The sequence below is a fragment of the Orycteropus afer genome, unplaced genomic scaffold (assembly GCF_000298275.1).
Source record: "Orycteropus afer afer isolate SDZICR_OR568_19922 unplaced genomic scaffold, OryAfe1.0 scaffold00332, whole genome shotgun sequence".
NCBI classification, from domain to species: domain Eukaryota; kingdom Metazoa; phylum Chordata; class Mammalia; order Tubulidentata; family Orycteropodidae; genus Orycteropus; species Orycteropus afer.
Window position 1 is genome coordinate 1,998,279 of NW_006921919.1, and position 15,679 is coordinate 2,013,957.

The window sequence follows — 15,679 nt, forward strand, 5'->3', positions numbered from 1 at the left end:
CCACCACCAAATAAGCCAAACCTGTTGCTGCAGAGTTGATTCTGACTCATGGTGATTCCATGTGTTACAGAGTAGAACTGCTTCATAGAGTTTTCTTGGCTATAAACTTTATGGAAGCAGATTGCCAGGCCTTTCTTCCAAGGGCCTGCTGGGTGGGTTCGAACCACCAACCTTTCGGTTGGTAGTCAAGAGCAAAAAACATGCACCACTCAGGGAGCTTTTTAATAACAGGAAGAAGATGCATAAATGTAAGCTTGGCAGTCAGCTCACTCTCTGACTCTTAAGAATTAACTTCTTTCTGAGCTGATGTTGAAAAGATATTGGCATCAGAACCTCTGGGCGTGATTCGCACTTTGCACTGTTTTCATTTATCCTTATTCAAGTAAAGGCCTGCCATTCCATATGAATCCTGCCTCTGCCTACTAATTTAGTCCTGAACTTATTACATGAGTGCTTGGGCTCTTAGGACTATGTTTGTCATTTACTTCATAAATGCAGTGATGTGCTTTTGCAGCTTCTAATAGATGTACAGTGAAACCTGTGAGAGGCAGAGGTCGATGGGACTGCTTCCTTTTTCTGTGTCTCACAAGTTTTCCACCTTTGACAGGGTGCATTCCTACCACTTTTCTATCACTCATTTTAGTGGAAAATATTTGAGATTTCCTTTTCTGACAGGTTTCTGCTTTACAGAGGTTCTGATTTTCTCAAGTTTTAATACAGTAAGTGCTCAAAAGATACTCCCTTAGTCCCTTGCTTGATTAATAATTCCCAAAGGATTTTTAATATCCTATTTTGAGTTCTTTCTCTGTCTGCTGATGGTTTCTTGCTGCATAAGATGGCTGTTTTTCTATTAAATGAGGTTTTTTTTTTTTTTTCTCTCTCTCAAATAAGACAACATTCTTCGAGGCCGAGGAAACAAAGTGATTTCTACTGAATCATTGTTTATCTGTGGTCTTGAACAGAATCATCTTCTTCTGATCTGACTTTAAAAGCACCTAACTTTCCTCTGACATTTTATTATTATTGTTGTTGTTGTTCTTTAGGTGCAAATTTACAGAGCAGAATTTGTTGTACATTCAATATTTTGTGTACATTTTGTTTCACTCTCCAGTTACCATCCCCAACCCTAACCCATTCTCCTCCTCTCCCTTCCCAGTAACCGCCCCCACCCACCCCTGTGCCCTTCTTAATTATGTACTCCTGTCTGTCCAGCTTTTCCTCCCTGTGAATGTTGCCCCTCTGGTGCCCCATGGCCAATTGTTCCAAGGGATGTGTCTCTGTAGAGTAGGTGGGTGCATCGCCCTGGGTTGTGTTCTGCATGTAAGTCTTATTTACTGTTGGGCTGAAAGCCAGCCCTTGGGAGTGACTTTTGCCCCAGGCCCGAAGTGTATCCCAGGTCCATAGTCTTGGGGGTCCCACCAGACTCCATCCAACCAGTAATTCTGGTCATTATTGTGTTTTTGGATTTCGTTCCACGTTTTTCCTCCAGTATTTCCAGTTTTGACCCCTTCCCAAGTGGTTGGCACTGGTAGCCAGGCACCATGTAGTGCTTCTGGTCTCAAGGTCCATCATGTCCTAGGGCTGATTGTTTCCAAATGCCCTTGATTTTCTTCACTCTTCTTCACTTCTGACAATAGGAGACAATTAGCTGTATCTTAGATGGCTGCTCAAAAGCTTTTAGATGGCTGCTCGAAAGCTTTTAAGACTCCAGTCGCTACTCACCAAGGTAGGTTGTGGAACAAGATTTTTAGGTATTTTCTTGACACCATTTGAGTCTGGTGTCCCCCAATACTATGGTCCTGAGTCAGTACCTCTGTTGGATCTCTCTCCCACGGTGTCTGGCTGTCTATGAGGGATTGCTCTATGTCAGACATAATTTTTAAATACTTTTCTGCTAAATGAAACCATTGAAATAACCACATCCATTTCACCTTGTCTAATGATAACTTAAGTAAAAAAAAAATAGACTACATTGCTCTTAAAAATACGAGTGGCTGTAAGGAGAGTAGACTTCTGAGAGAGGGAGGAGACAGGGTGGGGAGGGTGGGTGTGGGGTAGAACTCGGAGCTTTAGGAAAATGCTGCTGATCAGTATCAATGCCTCTGACAGGGATGACTTCACTGGGAAACAGCTGAGTGGTGCACCAAGGAGAACTGAAGTCCTCAAGTTTACAGATTCACATTTTCCCAAACTCAACACAGAAACAGGATACCATGGAGGGCTTTGACAAGTCATCAGTATAAACCAGAGTGTGCCAGTCATGAGGAGATAGAGATTCAGATTTCAGAGTACAAGTAGTTTGTTTTTTTTCTTTTTCACACCAGAGTTGCAGATCCCTATCTACTAAATCTAATTTCTCATAGTTCATAAATGTGTCTTTTTTGCCACACAGGCATGTCTGGCCCCTGAAATATTGATTGTCATTCTGTTAGGTTCCATCAAGTCGGCTCCAACTCATAGCGACCCTGTGTACCACAGAACAAAACACTGCCCAGTCCTCCGCCAGCCTCATAGTCCTTGCTATACCTGAGCCCATGGTTGCAGCCACTGTATCAAACCATCTCTTTGAGGGCCTTCCTCTTTTTCGCTGACACTCCACTTTACCAAGCATGACATCCTTCTCCAGGGACTGGTCCTTTTGACAACATGATCAAAGTAAGTGAGATGAAGTCTGGCCTTTCTCACTTCCAGGGAGCATTCCAGCTGCATCTCTTCCAGGGCAGATTTGTTAGTTCTTTTGGCAGTCCATGGTACTTTCAGTATTCTTTGCCAACAACACAACTCAAAAACATCAACTTTTCTTTGGTCTTCCTTATTCATTGTCTAGCTTTCACAAGCCTATGGGGCAATTGAAATACCACGGTTTAGGTTAGGTGCACCTTAGTCTTCAAAGTGACATATTTGCTCTTCAGCACTTTAAAGAGGTCTTCTATAGCAGATTTTCCCAGTGCAATACGTCATCTGATGTCTTGACTGCTCCTTCCCTTAGTGTTGATTGTGGAACCAAGTAATATGAAATCTTTGACAAGTTCAATCTTTTCTCCACTTACCGTGATGTTGCTTATTGGTCCACTTGTGAGGATTTTAATTTCATTTTGAGATGTAATCCATACTGCAGACAGTAGTCTTTAAACTTCATCAGTAAGTGCTTCAAGTCGTCTTCACTTTCAGCAAGCAAAGTTGTGTCACCTTCATATTGAAGGTTGTTAATGAGTCTTCCTCCAATCCTGACACTGCATTCTTCTTCATATAGTTCATATTCTCAGATTATTTGTTCAACATACGGATTGAATAGGTATGGTGAAAGGATACAACCCTGACATACTTCCTTCCTGATTTTAAATCATGTAGTGTCCCCTTGTTCTGTTCTAACAACAGCCTCCTAAGCACAATTAAGTGTTCTGGAATTCTCATTCTTCTCAATGTTATCCATAATTTCTTATGATCTACACAGTCAAATGCTTTTGCATAGTCAATAAAACGCAAGTAATATCTTTCACATATTTTTTGCATTCAGCCAAGATCCATCTGACATCAGCAATGGTGTCTCTTGTTCCACGTCCTCTTCTGAATCCAGCTTGCTTTTCCAGAAGTTCCCTGTTGATGTACTGCTGCAACCGTTTTCAAATTATCTTCAGTAAGATTTTACTAGTGTGTGATATTAATGATATTGTTCAATAATTTCCACATTCTGTTAGATCACATTTCTTTGGAATGGGTGCAAATAAGAATCTCTTTTAGTCACTAGGCTAAGTAGCTGTATTCCAGATTTCTTGGCATAGATGAGTAAGTGCTTCCAGTGCAGCATCTGTTTGTTGAAACATCTCGATGGGAATTCCAGCAATTTCTGGAGCCTTGTTTTTTGCCATTTCCTTCAGAGCAGCTTCAACTTTTTCTTTCAGTTCTATTGGTTGTTGATCATATGCCACTTCCTGAAATATGTGAATATTTTTGGCACAGTGACTCTGTATATTCTTTCCATCTTTTTTTTTAATATATGGTTCCTGCATCATTCAATATTTTGCCCATAGAATCTTTCAATATTGCACAAGGCTTGAATTTTTTCTTCAGTTCTTTCAACTTGAGAAATGCTGAGCATGTTTTTCCCTCTTGGTTTTCTATCTCCAGATCTTTGCACATTTCATTATAATAACTGACTTTGTCTTCTTGAGCTGCTCTTTGAAATCTTCTGTTCAGCTCTTTTAACTTGTCATTTCTTCCATTTGCTTTAGCTACTCTGTTCAAGAGTAAGTTTTGGAGTCTCTTCTGACATCCATTTTGGGTTTTTCCTGTCTTTTTAATGACGTCTTGCTTTCTTCATAGATGATGTTCTTGATATCATCCCACAATTTGTCTGGTTTTCAGTCACTGGTGTTCAGTGCATCAAATCTGTGCTTCAGATGGTTTCTAAATTTAGGTGGGATACAATCAAAGTAATATTTTGGCTCTCATGGACTTGTTTTAATTTTCTTCAACTCAGCTTGAACTTTTATATGATCAATTGATTGTCTGTTCCATAGTCAGCTCCTGGCCTTGTTTTGGCTAAAGATATTGAGCTTCTCTATCGTGTTTTTCCACAGATGTAGTCAGTCTGATTCCTATGTACTCCATCTGGTGAGATTCACGTGTATAGTTGCTGTTTATGTTGTTGAGAAAAGGTATTTGCAATGAATAAGTCATTGGCCTTGCAAAATTCTATCACACGATCTCTGGTGTCATTTTTATCACCAAGGCCATATTTTCCAACTACTGATGATTCTTCTTTGTTTCCAACTTTTGCATTCCAATCACCAGTAATAATCAATACTTCTTGATTGCAGACTACAGAAGTTGGTAAAAATCTTCAGTTTCCTCATTGCCTTTGGTGGTTGGTGAGTAAATTTGAATAATATTAGTATTAACTTGTCTTCCTTGTAGGTGTATAGATATTATCCTATCACTGACAGCATTGTACTTCAGGATGGATCTTGAAACATTTTTTGTGATGATGAGTGCCATGCCGTTCCTCTTGAATTTGTCCTGGCATTGTAGATCATATGTTTGTCTGATTCAGAATGGCCAAAACCAGTCCATTTCAGCTCCCTGATGCCTAGGATATTAATCTGTATCCATTCCATTTCATTTTTGACTACTTCCAATTTTCCTAGATTCATACTTTATACATTTTGGGTTCCCATTATTAGTGGATGTTTGCAACTGTTTTGAGTCCATTTGCTGCATCAGCAAATGGAAGTCCTGGAAGCTTTATTCCATCCACATCATTAAGGTCAACTCTACATTTAGGAGACAGCTCTTCCCCATTTGTATTTTGAGTGCCTTCCAACTTAAGGAGGTCATCTTCCAGTACTATATTGGACAAAGTTTCAGGGCTGTTCTGGTTAGCTAGTGCCACTCTGACATGAATATACCACAAATGGGATGGTCTTAACAAACAGGAGTTTATTCTTTTACAGTTTGGAGGCTTTAAGTCCAAGTTCAAAGTGCTAGGTTCTAGGGGCTGGGTAAAAGCCCCTCAGTCTTAGGCTTCAGCTCTGCCTCCAGCTCCTGGCCCACTGAAGCTAGAAGCTTTTCTTCACTCAGACAGCTGCTGGCTGCTGAGACTGCCAAGCCCAAGGTTGACAGGTAACAAGGCACAGTCCCAATATTACCAAATCACATGGCAGGCCATTAATTCAAGTCCATGGTATTTCCCAAGATTGTCAGAGCATGGCAGGCTGCTGAACAATGACACAGCTACATGCAGGGTTCAAGGTGCTATAAGCTAGAGACCATTCCCCAAGGCTTCTGCTTATATACAGGAAGCAGACCACATTCACTAAGGCAGCTACTCAGCTGCTCACAGTAGATTCCACCATGGAGTTGACTGCCAATTTCATCATGCGGAAAATACATCCAGCTGCTCAGCCACTCAACCAGGCCCAGCCAAGTTGATACATCAACTGAACTACCACAAGGGTTATTCATAAAGTTTTCCAGTATTTATCAGACAGTGTTTCACTACTATTCATAAGGTTTTCACCAGCCAATTCTTTGAGAAATGGATGGCCCCTTCCTTCTTCCAAGTCTGTCTTAGTCTGGAAGCTCCACTGAAACCTGTCCACCATGGTGATCCTGCTGGTATTTGAAATACAGGTGGCATAGCCACCAGCCTTACAGCAACAACCAAGCCACCACTGTATGACAAACTGACAGACGACTGGTGGAATATACTGATTAGGTAACATTAACCTGGAGCCCTTGAGTGATGCAAGCAGGCTGCTTGGCTGCTAACCAAAAGGTTGGAAGTTTGAGTTCACACAGAGGTGCCTTCGAAGGAAGACCTGGTAGTGGTCTACTTCTGAAAAATCAGCCATTAAAAACCCTCTGGAGCACAGTTCTACTCTGACACACATGGGGTCACCATGGGTCAGAATTAACTCAATGACAACTGGTGGCATCGTGAACCATTAATCCAAATCATGCAATATCCTAAATTTGTATTTTCAAATGTGAATAGTATGTATTTAAAAAGACTATTTTCTATGGTCCCCAAGAAAACCTCAGTTTGAAAAATATTAACTTAAACTAAAGTCTTATTCTCTAAAAGGTCTTTTCATCTCAACTTATTTTGATAAGGTTTTATTTGTAACTTGTAAAATAATTTTTAAAATACCAAAATAAACAGATACCTTACAAATTCTTAGAAAACTCATGTACTTTTGAGATTGCATCTGTGGTTACTATTGTTTTATTGATAGTTTCCTTAACTAGACACTAGTAATGTTGTTTCCCAAAATAGATTCTTTATGTGATTTAAAACTAGACTTTCATGTGCTAAGCTTGGATGACAATGGCTGTAGAAATCATGTTTGTGAGGAAATGTTTTGGGAATTGAAGGAGTTTGGCCTGGATAAGAGACATGATAGGGAAATGTGACAGCCTTTGAAATATCTGAAAACTCCTTATCAAGTGGAGAAGAGCTTGCAGGAAGTTTCAGGGACACCATCTGTTAAACACAATTTTCTAGCAAATAGAAATGTTTACAAATGGTTGCTTGGGAAGAGAATGGGTGCTCCATGTTCTCAAGCAGAGACTACAGAAACACGCATTAGAGGTGTTGACTAGACATTTATTGTCTCTTCCAACTAAGATTTTTTTCTCCCTCTCTTTTATCCAGACTAAAAACCAAAAAAAAAAAAAAAAAAAAACTCATTGGCATCAAGTCAATTCTGACTCACAGCGACCCCCCATTAAGTTTCCAAGGCAATAAGTCTTTATGAAAGTAGATTGCCCCAGTCTTCCTTCTGCAGTGAGCTGGTGGGTTTGAACTGCCAACATTCTGTTTATCTAGATTAGTCAGTATTAAATCTTATGTTTTCAGTATTAAATCTTGTGTTTTCAGCATTAAATTTTACATAGACCCCTTCTTTCCCCAAAGGTCTTCCTCTTCAGGAAGATAACTTAAGTTTTTCTGGAAGGTTTCAGACACTTTAGTGTGTAATGCCTCCTAGTGGAGCTGAAGTTCAGTTTCCAATTTCCTTTCCACGTTGGAAAAATCTGATCTGAAATTTTATCTTTGTTTTTCATTATTTTATTAATAGAGAAACTTAAGTTTCCAATTGGCTGAACATTTAAAAATATGTATATTAACAGGCCATTCACAACTATTCTCATCTTACATCATTAAGTTTAGACACCTAGGAAATGAAACTAGCACCATTCACTAACATTCCTCAAAGATGTGTCTTCTTGAGTGAGTAAACTCCTCATATTTTTCATAATGCTTCCTAAACGTTCAAAATACAAATTGTCTTTGCTTTATGTATTGATTATTGAGGTTTTATTTATTTATTAACACAAAGCAGCTTAGGCTACAATTTCTTATATTGATAAGTTTATTTTAGTCTCTGAAACTATTAATTGCCACTAAAATTTCTGGTGGCATAATGGGTAAGGCATTTTGGCTGCTAACCAGAAGGTGAGTGGTTCAAACCCCCTAGCTACTCCGCAGGAGGAAGATGAGGCAATCTACTTCTGTAAATATTTACAGCCTTGGTAAGCCAATGGAGGTCACTATGAGTTGGAATAGACTCGAAGGCAATTATCTTTTTTTTTTTTTTAACATTCTGCAGAATTTGAAGATAGAAACTTAGCCTGAGGATATCAATCACAATACTCATGGCATAGCAGCAAATACTATTAGGAGTCAGTTCAGTTCTAAGCTTCGTCATCCTTACCCATTGCCATCAAGTTGATGTCGACTCATAGTGACCCCCATTGGATTTCCAAGGGGTAAAATCTTTACAGAAGTAGATTGCCTCATCTTCCCTCTGCAGTGTGCTGGTGGGTTTGAACTGCCAACCTACTGGTTAGCAGTCAAATGTCTTAGGCACTATGCCACTAGAGCTCCTTTCATGATCCTTAGCAAGTTCAATTAAAATAATAACATTATTAACAGCAAAGAAGACTTAAATCATACATATTATGTGTCAGCACTGTTCTAAACACTTTACATATATTAACTTAATGCTTGGAGTAACCATGTAGGAAACAGAGGCACAGAAAATGTTCTAAGTTGCCCTAGATCACACAGCTTGTGTGGAGCTAGTACAGAAATCCATGCAGTTGTGCCAAAGCCCGTGCTCTCAGCCATTATGCTCTGCGCTCCTCAAGGCCTTTGAGAAGTACTATTTCAGAACACCCATCCAACACTTACACCATTTTGGCAAGTGGTTATCCATTACATACTGGGTTTCTCCTGCCATTCAAAGTTTCTCCATTTGTGCTCTGCATTATGTTCCCTTCTGTCTTTCGGGGGTCTTGCTTTTTTCAATATTTTTCTGTCTTCAGTCTTCAATGCTCTTTTGAGTACAGTATTCTCAGTATTGTTTTTCAACATAATGCTAGTTTATTTCCATTAGCATTTAAATGTCAAATCCCTGCCTGTCTTAAAATCTAAAATCCTTCCCTCCAATTTGTAATCCTCTCATCTCCTTGAGTTCCTCTATCTCCTCTTTCTCAACCTATTTCCTCTCTGTCTGTATTCCCTCTCCTCTGGGAATGATCTCACTGTCTACCCAGCTGCCCAAAGCAGAAACCTGGGTGTCATTTTCATTTTCTGACTCTTTTCTCTCACTAACTCCACTTTCCAACCAAATGGCATTACAGTGGCCCCTCCAGATCCATGAGTCTGTCATCCATGGATTCAACCAACCAAGGACCAAAAATATTTGGAGGGTAGGGTGTGTGTTGGGGAGAAGCGAACGGCTCTTTAAAAGCAATTAAGTAGTCAAAGCAATGCCTTAAAACCTAAGAGGGAGTGTAAAGTGCTGTTTACATAGCATTTACATTGTATTAGGTATAAGTAATCTGGAGAAGATGTGCATAGGTTATATGCAAATACTTTGCCATTTTATATGACAGACTTGAGCATCCACAGGTTTTGAAGGGATTCTGGAACCAATGCCCATGGATACCAAGGATGACTGTATTTTATTTCAGAAGGGATTCTGGAACCAATGCCCATGGATACCAAGGATGACTGTATTTTATTTCAGGCCACCATGGATTAGGCTGATCATTCTGATAACCTTTTAATGGTCTCTCTGCTTCTGGTTGTACCACCTAAGAACCCTGAAGTGATCTTTCTAAATAGTAATCATTTCACTCTGTTGCTTAAATAACTTCAAATATTTTCATTTTCTATTTGGATTAAGTATAAACTCTTCCTTGACTAGGACTCACCCTACCCAATCCTCCATCTGTCTTTTGCCACTTTGGCTGTTATTAGTTAAGTTGCAGTTGTTACCCAAAAATGTGGGCTCGGGCCGGGAGCGACGCAGAGTCAAATTCAGTCACACTAAGAGAAGAGAGAAGAGTTTAATCACTTACGCATAAGAGGAGAATGAATAGAATTTCAGAATATTTAGTCTACCCACCCAAAGTGTGTAACTACAGGGTTAATAATATAGGTTGAGCTAAACCTTATGGTCAGGTGCATGCATTTCATTCTCAAGGACCGGGGCTCTTTAACCCATTAGAAGGACAAAGAGGGGTCTCTAAGATATGAAAATCAACGCCAGGTGGATTTTGTTTTTCTCAGGGCTATCTTCTTGGACTGTCTGAGGCTATATTATTGGTGTCTTTGAGTTTTGTGCCTCTGGGTCTGAGTGCTCTTTCCCAAGGCTGTTGTATGCATTAGGTCATCATAGTAAGTTAAAGTTCTTTACTTTACTGAAAAGGTAATATATGATCTCTTGCTGTGAGCCTTCGTGGGTATTTTTTGCTCTGCTGGAATATTTACCAGTACTCCTAGTTACCTGGCTAATGGCTATAAATTTTATCAGCCCTCAGCTTCACTGTGATAGTTGGAGTTATGTGTTAACTTCCCTGGACCATAATTCTGAGTGATTCAAGCAGTTGTGATGTGGTTATTCCCATGATGAGATGGGATGCATGTGTTTTGAGCAGCCAGTCCATTCAAAGGGAGTTTCCCTAGGGGTGTGGCCTGCTTCCAATATATATATGGACATCCTGGGAAAATAAGAGAATCTTCTGTGGATCTGGATCCTGTTGTGCTGCCTAAAACTGTCTGTGACTGAAAATCCACCTTTCTGCTTGGTGATCTTAGATTTGTCATCAACTGGAGTCAATAGCCAGTATACTGCTTGCCAACCTTGAGCTCATCAGCCCCCGCAGCTGCATGAGTTGGGTAAAGCCTCCAGTTTGACATTTGATCTGGGAACTTGGGACTTGCCAGTTTAAGTGTGTGAGCCATTTTCCTAAATTTCTCTCTCTCGCTCTCTCTCAAGCTTTACTGGTTTTGCTTCTCTAGAGAAGCCAGCCGTGATAGTTGGAGCTGTGTGTCAACTTGGCCGGACCACAATTCTGTGTGGTTTAAGCAGTTGTGATGTGGGTTATTCCCATGATGGGATCAGATGTATATGCTCTGAGCAGCCAATCCATTGAAAGGGCGTTTCCCTAGGGCTGTGGCCTGCTTCCAGTATATTTATGGATCTCCTGGGAAAAGAGGCACTCTTCTGTGGATCGAGATCCTATTGTGCTGCCTGCAACTGTCCATGAGTGAACAACCCATCATTCAGCCTGGAGATCTTGGATTCATCATTCATTGAAGTCAACAGCTGGTATACTGCCTGCCAACCTTGAGCTCATCAGCCCCTGCAGCTGTGTGAGTCAGGAAAAGCCTCCGGCTTGGTATTTGATCCAAGAACTTGGGATTTGCCAGCTTCTGTAAGTGTGTGACCCATTTTCCTAAGATAAATTTCTCTCTCTCTCTCTCTCTAAGCTTTACTGGTTTTGCTTCTCTAGAAAACCATCTTAATACACCAGCCTACCACATTCATTACAATTTCCTCTGGGAAATCTCTACTGACTACACTCTGTTCTCAACTAGACTAGGTCAGCTATCCCTGTTATGTGCTCACCATGGCATTTCATGTTACTTATGAAGCTTTATTGTAATTGTGGAGATGGCATGGACCTGTTTATGCTGCTTATTGTTGTCTTTCTCCCCAGTACAGAACACAGTGTCTGGATATAGAAGGCAGCAATATATAACATGTTGAATGAAAACATACTACCTCCTGGAATGGTATATCATAGTCTCTGTTTCAGCTCCTAATTGCTTAGAAAGTTCTTTCATTTGAATGGCACCTTGTCCCTTCTATTTATTGGATTTGGTTCTATGTTCTAGAGAACACACAGAACAAATTATTAGACTATTTTCAAGTGAATAAAGGAGCATGCTTTGTGCCTCTATTCCACATGGTCACCTCTAAAGAGTAGCCTGGAACCATCACTATCTCATTTGACATGTTAACTCTGTAATAAAGCAGCTTGAGACCACATCTGCTTTCATCCCACTACTGGTTCTTATTGACAAACTCTCTAAATTGTTTTAAGTATGTGCTGTGCCCAAGAAGAAGTTATGTGCAACAATTAACATACTGGGCTGCTAACTGAAAGGTTGGACTGTCAAGTCCACCCAGAAGTGACTGGGAAGTAAGTCCTGGTGATCTACTTCTGAATAATCAGCCACTGAAAACTCTATGGAGCACAGTTCTGCTCTAACTCATGTGGGCTTGCCTGAGTTGGAATCAACTCAACTGTTGTTATTCTTGTTTCTAAGAAGCATTTCCCTCACCCCTGGATGGACATGTGATTTTTAGACCCAAGTCTAGGATCTTATATTTCTTCTTGTTAAACTTGTCCAAGTCAATTTGAAACATCAAGCCAGTTCGCTAACATGTGGAACGGATTTTCATCCTGTTAGTGTATTTGTTATTCTACTCAATTTCATGATATTTACTAATTTAATAAGCAAACTCTTCTAGCCATATAATCATAGACAAGGTACTTAATCACTTCAAGGTTGTTTCTTCTTCGTGTGGAAAATGGGGCTGATAATAGGATTAGAGTTGCTAAGAAGAATAAATGTGGTAATAATATATTTAGAGTGCAGTTTTTGGGACATGGTACATACTGAATATACTTTAGGTATTATAATTATTTATTCAAATCATTGATAACAAAGTTGAACAAGGTGGAACAAAGCATATACAGGACAGATGCCTGTGTTACACCACTCAAAACTGCTCTCTTAGGTTTATATCCAAGAAGATCTGAGGATGCAGCGGTGAAGTGCTCGATTGCTAACCAAAAGGTCAGCAGTTTGAATATACCAACCACGCCAAGGGAGAAAGATAAGGCTGTCTGCTTCTGTAAAGATTTGTTTTTGTTGTTAGGTGCTGTTGAGTCATTCTTACTGAAACCAACCCTATGTACAACAGAACAAAACACTGCCTGGTCCTATGGCAGCCTCACAGTCATTGCTGTGCTTAAGCCTCACATTGTAGCCACCATGACAATCCTTTTGTTAAGGGTCTTCCTCATTTTCCCTGACCTTCTACTTTACCAAGCTTGATATCCTTCTCCAGGGACTCATCCCTTCTGACAATATGAACTTGAGATGAAGTCTGCCCATTCTTGCTTGTAAGGCACATTCTGGGTGTACTTCTCCCAAGGCAAATTTGTTTGTTCTTCTAGCAGTCCGTGGTATTTTCAGTATTCTTCGCCAATGCCATAATTCAAAGGCATCAACTTTTCTTTGGTCTTCCTTATTAATTGTGCAGTTTTTACATGCACATAAGGTGACCAAAAATACCATGGCTTGGGTCAGGTGCATCTTAGTCTTCATAGTGACATCTTTAACACTTCAAAGTGGTCTTTTGCAGTAGATGTGCCCAGTGTAATATGACAACTGATTTCTTAACTGCTGCTTCGATGGGTGTTGATTGTCAATCCAAGTAAAATGAAATGCCTCACGACTCCAATCCTTTCTCTATTTATCATGGATGCTGCTTATTATAAGACCAGTTGTAAGGATTTTCATTGTCTTTATGCTGAGGTGTAATCCACACTGAAGGCTGCAGTCTTTGATCTTCATCAATAAGTAAGTGTTTCAAGTCATCTTCACTTTCAGCAAGCAAAGCTATGTCATTTGCATATCCCAAGTTGTTATAATTCTTCCTCTAATCCTGATGCTGCATTCTTCTTTATACAGTCCAGCTTCTTGGATTTTTTTGCTCAGCATACAGATTGAGTAAGTATAGTGAAAGGATACAACCTTGACACAGACCTTTCCTCATTTTAACCCATGCAGTATCCCCCTGTTCTGCTTTAACAACATCCTGTTGGTCTAAGTACAGGTTCCTCATGAGCATAATTGTTTTGGAATGCCCATCCTTTGCAATGTTATCCATAATCTGTTATAATGTGCAAACTTAAATGCCTTTGCATAGCCAATAATACATAGGTAAGCAACTTTCTGGTATTCTCTGTTTTCAGCCAAGATCCATCTGACATCAGCTGTGATATCCCTTGTTCCATGTCCTCTTCTGAATCTGGCTTGAATTTTGGGCAGTTCCTTGTCAATATAGTGCTGTAACTGTGTTTAAATTATCTTCACCAAAATTCTACTTACATGTGAGATTAATGATACAGTTTGATAATTTCTGCAGTTTGTTGTATCTCTTTTCTTTGGAATAGGCACAAATATGGATGTCTTCTAGTTAGTTGGCCAGTTAGTTGTCTAGTTAGTTGTCTTGCAAATTTCTTGGCATAAATCACTGAGTGCCCCAGTGCTGCATCCATTTGTTGAAACATCTATACAGGTATTCTGTCAATTCCTGGAGACTTTTTTTTTCTTTTCTTTTTGCCAATGCCTTCAGTGCAGGTTGGACTTCTTTCTTTAGTACCATCAGTTCTTGATCATATACTACACCTCTTGAAATGGTTAAATGACCCATTGTTTTTGGTAGTGACTGTGTATTCCCTCCATATTCTTTTGATGCTTCCTGTATCTTTCAAAGTTTTGTCCATAGAATACTTCAGTACTGCAACTCAAAGCTTGAATTTGTTCTTCACTTCTTTCAGCTTGAGAAATGCCAAGTGTGTTATTCCTTTTTGGTTTTCCAACTCCAGGTCTTTGCACATTTCATTACAATATTTTGTCTTCTTAAGCTGCCCTTTGAAATCTTCTGTATAGCTCTTTTACTTCATCATTTCTTTCATTTGCTTTACCTATTCTCCATTCAAGAGCAAGGTCGAAAGTCTCTTCTAACATCTATTTTGGTCTTTTCGTGTATTTTTAATGACTGTTTGCTTTCTTCATGGATGATGTTCCTAATGTCATCCCACAACTCATCTGGTCTTTGGTCACTAGTGTTCCATGGATCAAATCTATTCTTCAGATGATCTCTAAATTTATGTGGGATATGATCAAGGCCAGATTTTGGCTCTCATGGACTTTTAATTTTCTTCAGCTTTAACTTAAACTTGCAGATGAGCAATTATTCCACAGTCAGCTCCTGGCCTTGTTGTTGTTGTTGTTGTTATGTGCCATTGAGTCAGCCCCGACTCATAGCGACCCCTCCTTGGGTTTCCGAGGCAGTATCACTACAGAAGTAGTATTGCCCAACTTTCCTTCCAAGGAGTGGTTGGTGGGTTTGAACCGCCAACCTTCTAGTTAGCAGTCAAGTGCCTTAGGCACTATACTACCAGAGCTCCTTGTCTTATACTGGTCAATGATATTGAGCTTCTCCATTGCTCAATCATTTATTTCATTCCTGTGTATTCCATCTGGCAAGGTCCATGTGTATAGTCACTATTTATGTTGTTGAAAAAAAGGTATTTGTAGTGAGTAAGTCATTTGTCTTTCAAAATTCTTTAATACATTCTCTGGACTCATTTCTCTCATCAAGGCCATATTTTACAACTACCAATGCTTCTCGTTTCCAACTTTTGCATTCCTTTCACCTGTAATTATCAATACATCTTGATTGGATGTTTGGTAAATTTCAGACTGCAGAAGTTGGTAAAAATCTTCCATTTCTTCATCTTTGGCTTTAGTGGTTGGTGCATAAATTTGAGGAACAGCTAAGCGTAAGTCAGGCTCTTCTTGGTGGTTGTTTATCTTTGGCCCATTGGTGAAGAAGGAAGTGGTGGCTCTCACTCAGTAAGTGAAGCTGCAGGAGGTGTGGGTGTAGTTGTGCCATATGGGGACTGTTCCTGTCTCCCACTCAGTTAGACAAAAATAACAATTGAATAACCATCAAAAAAGTAAAAGCAAATGGACAAAAAACACACCATGTAATCACATAGGAACAGTAACAAAAAAAAA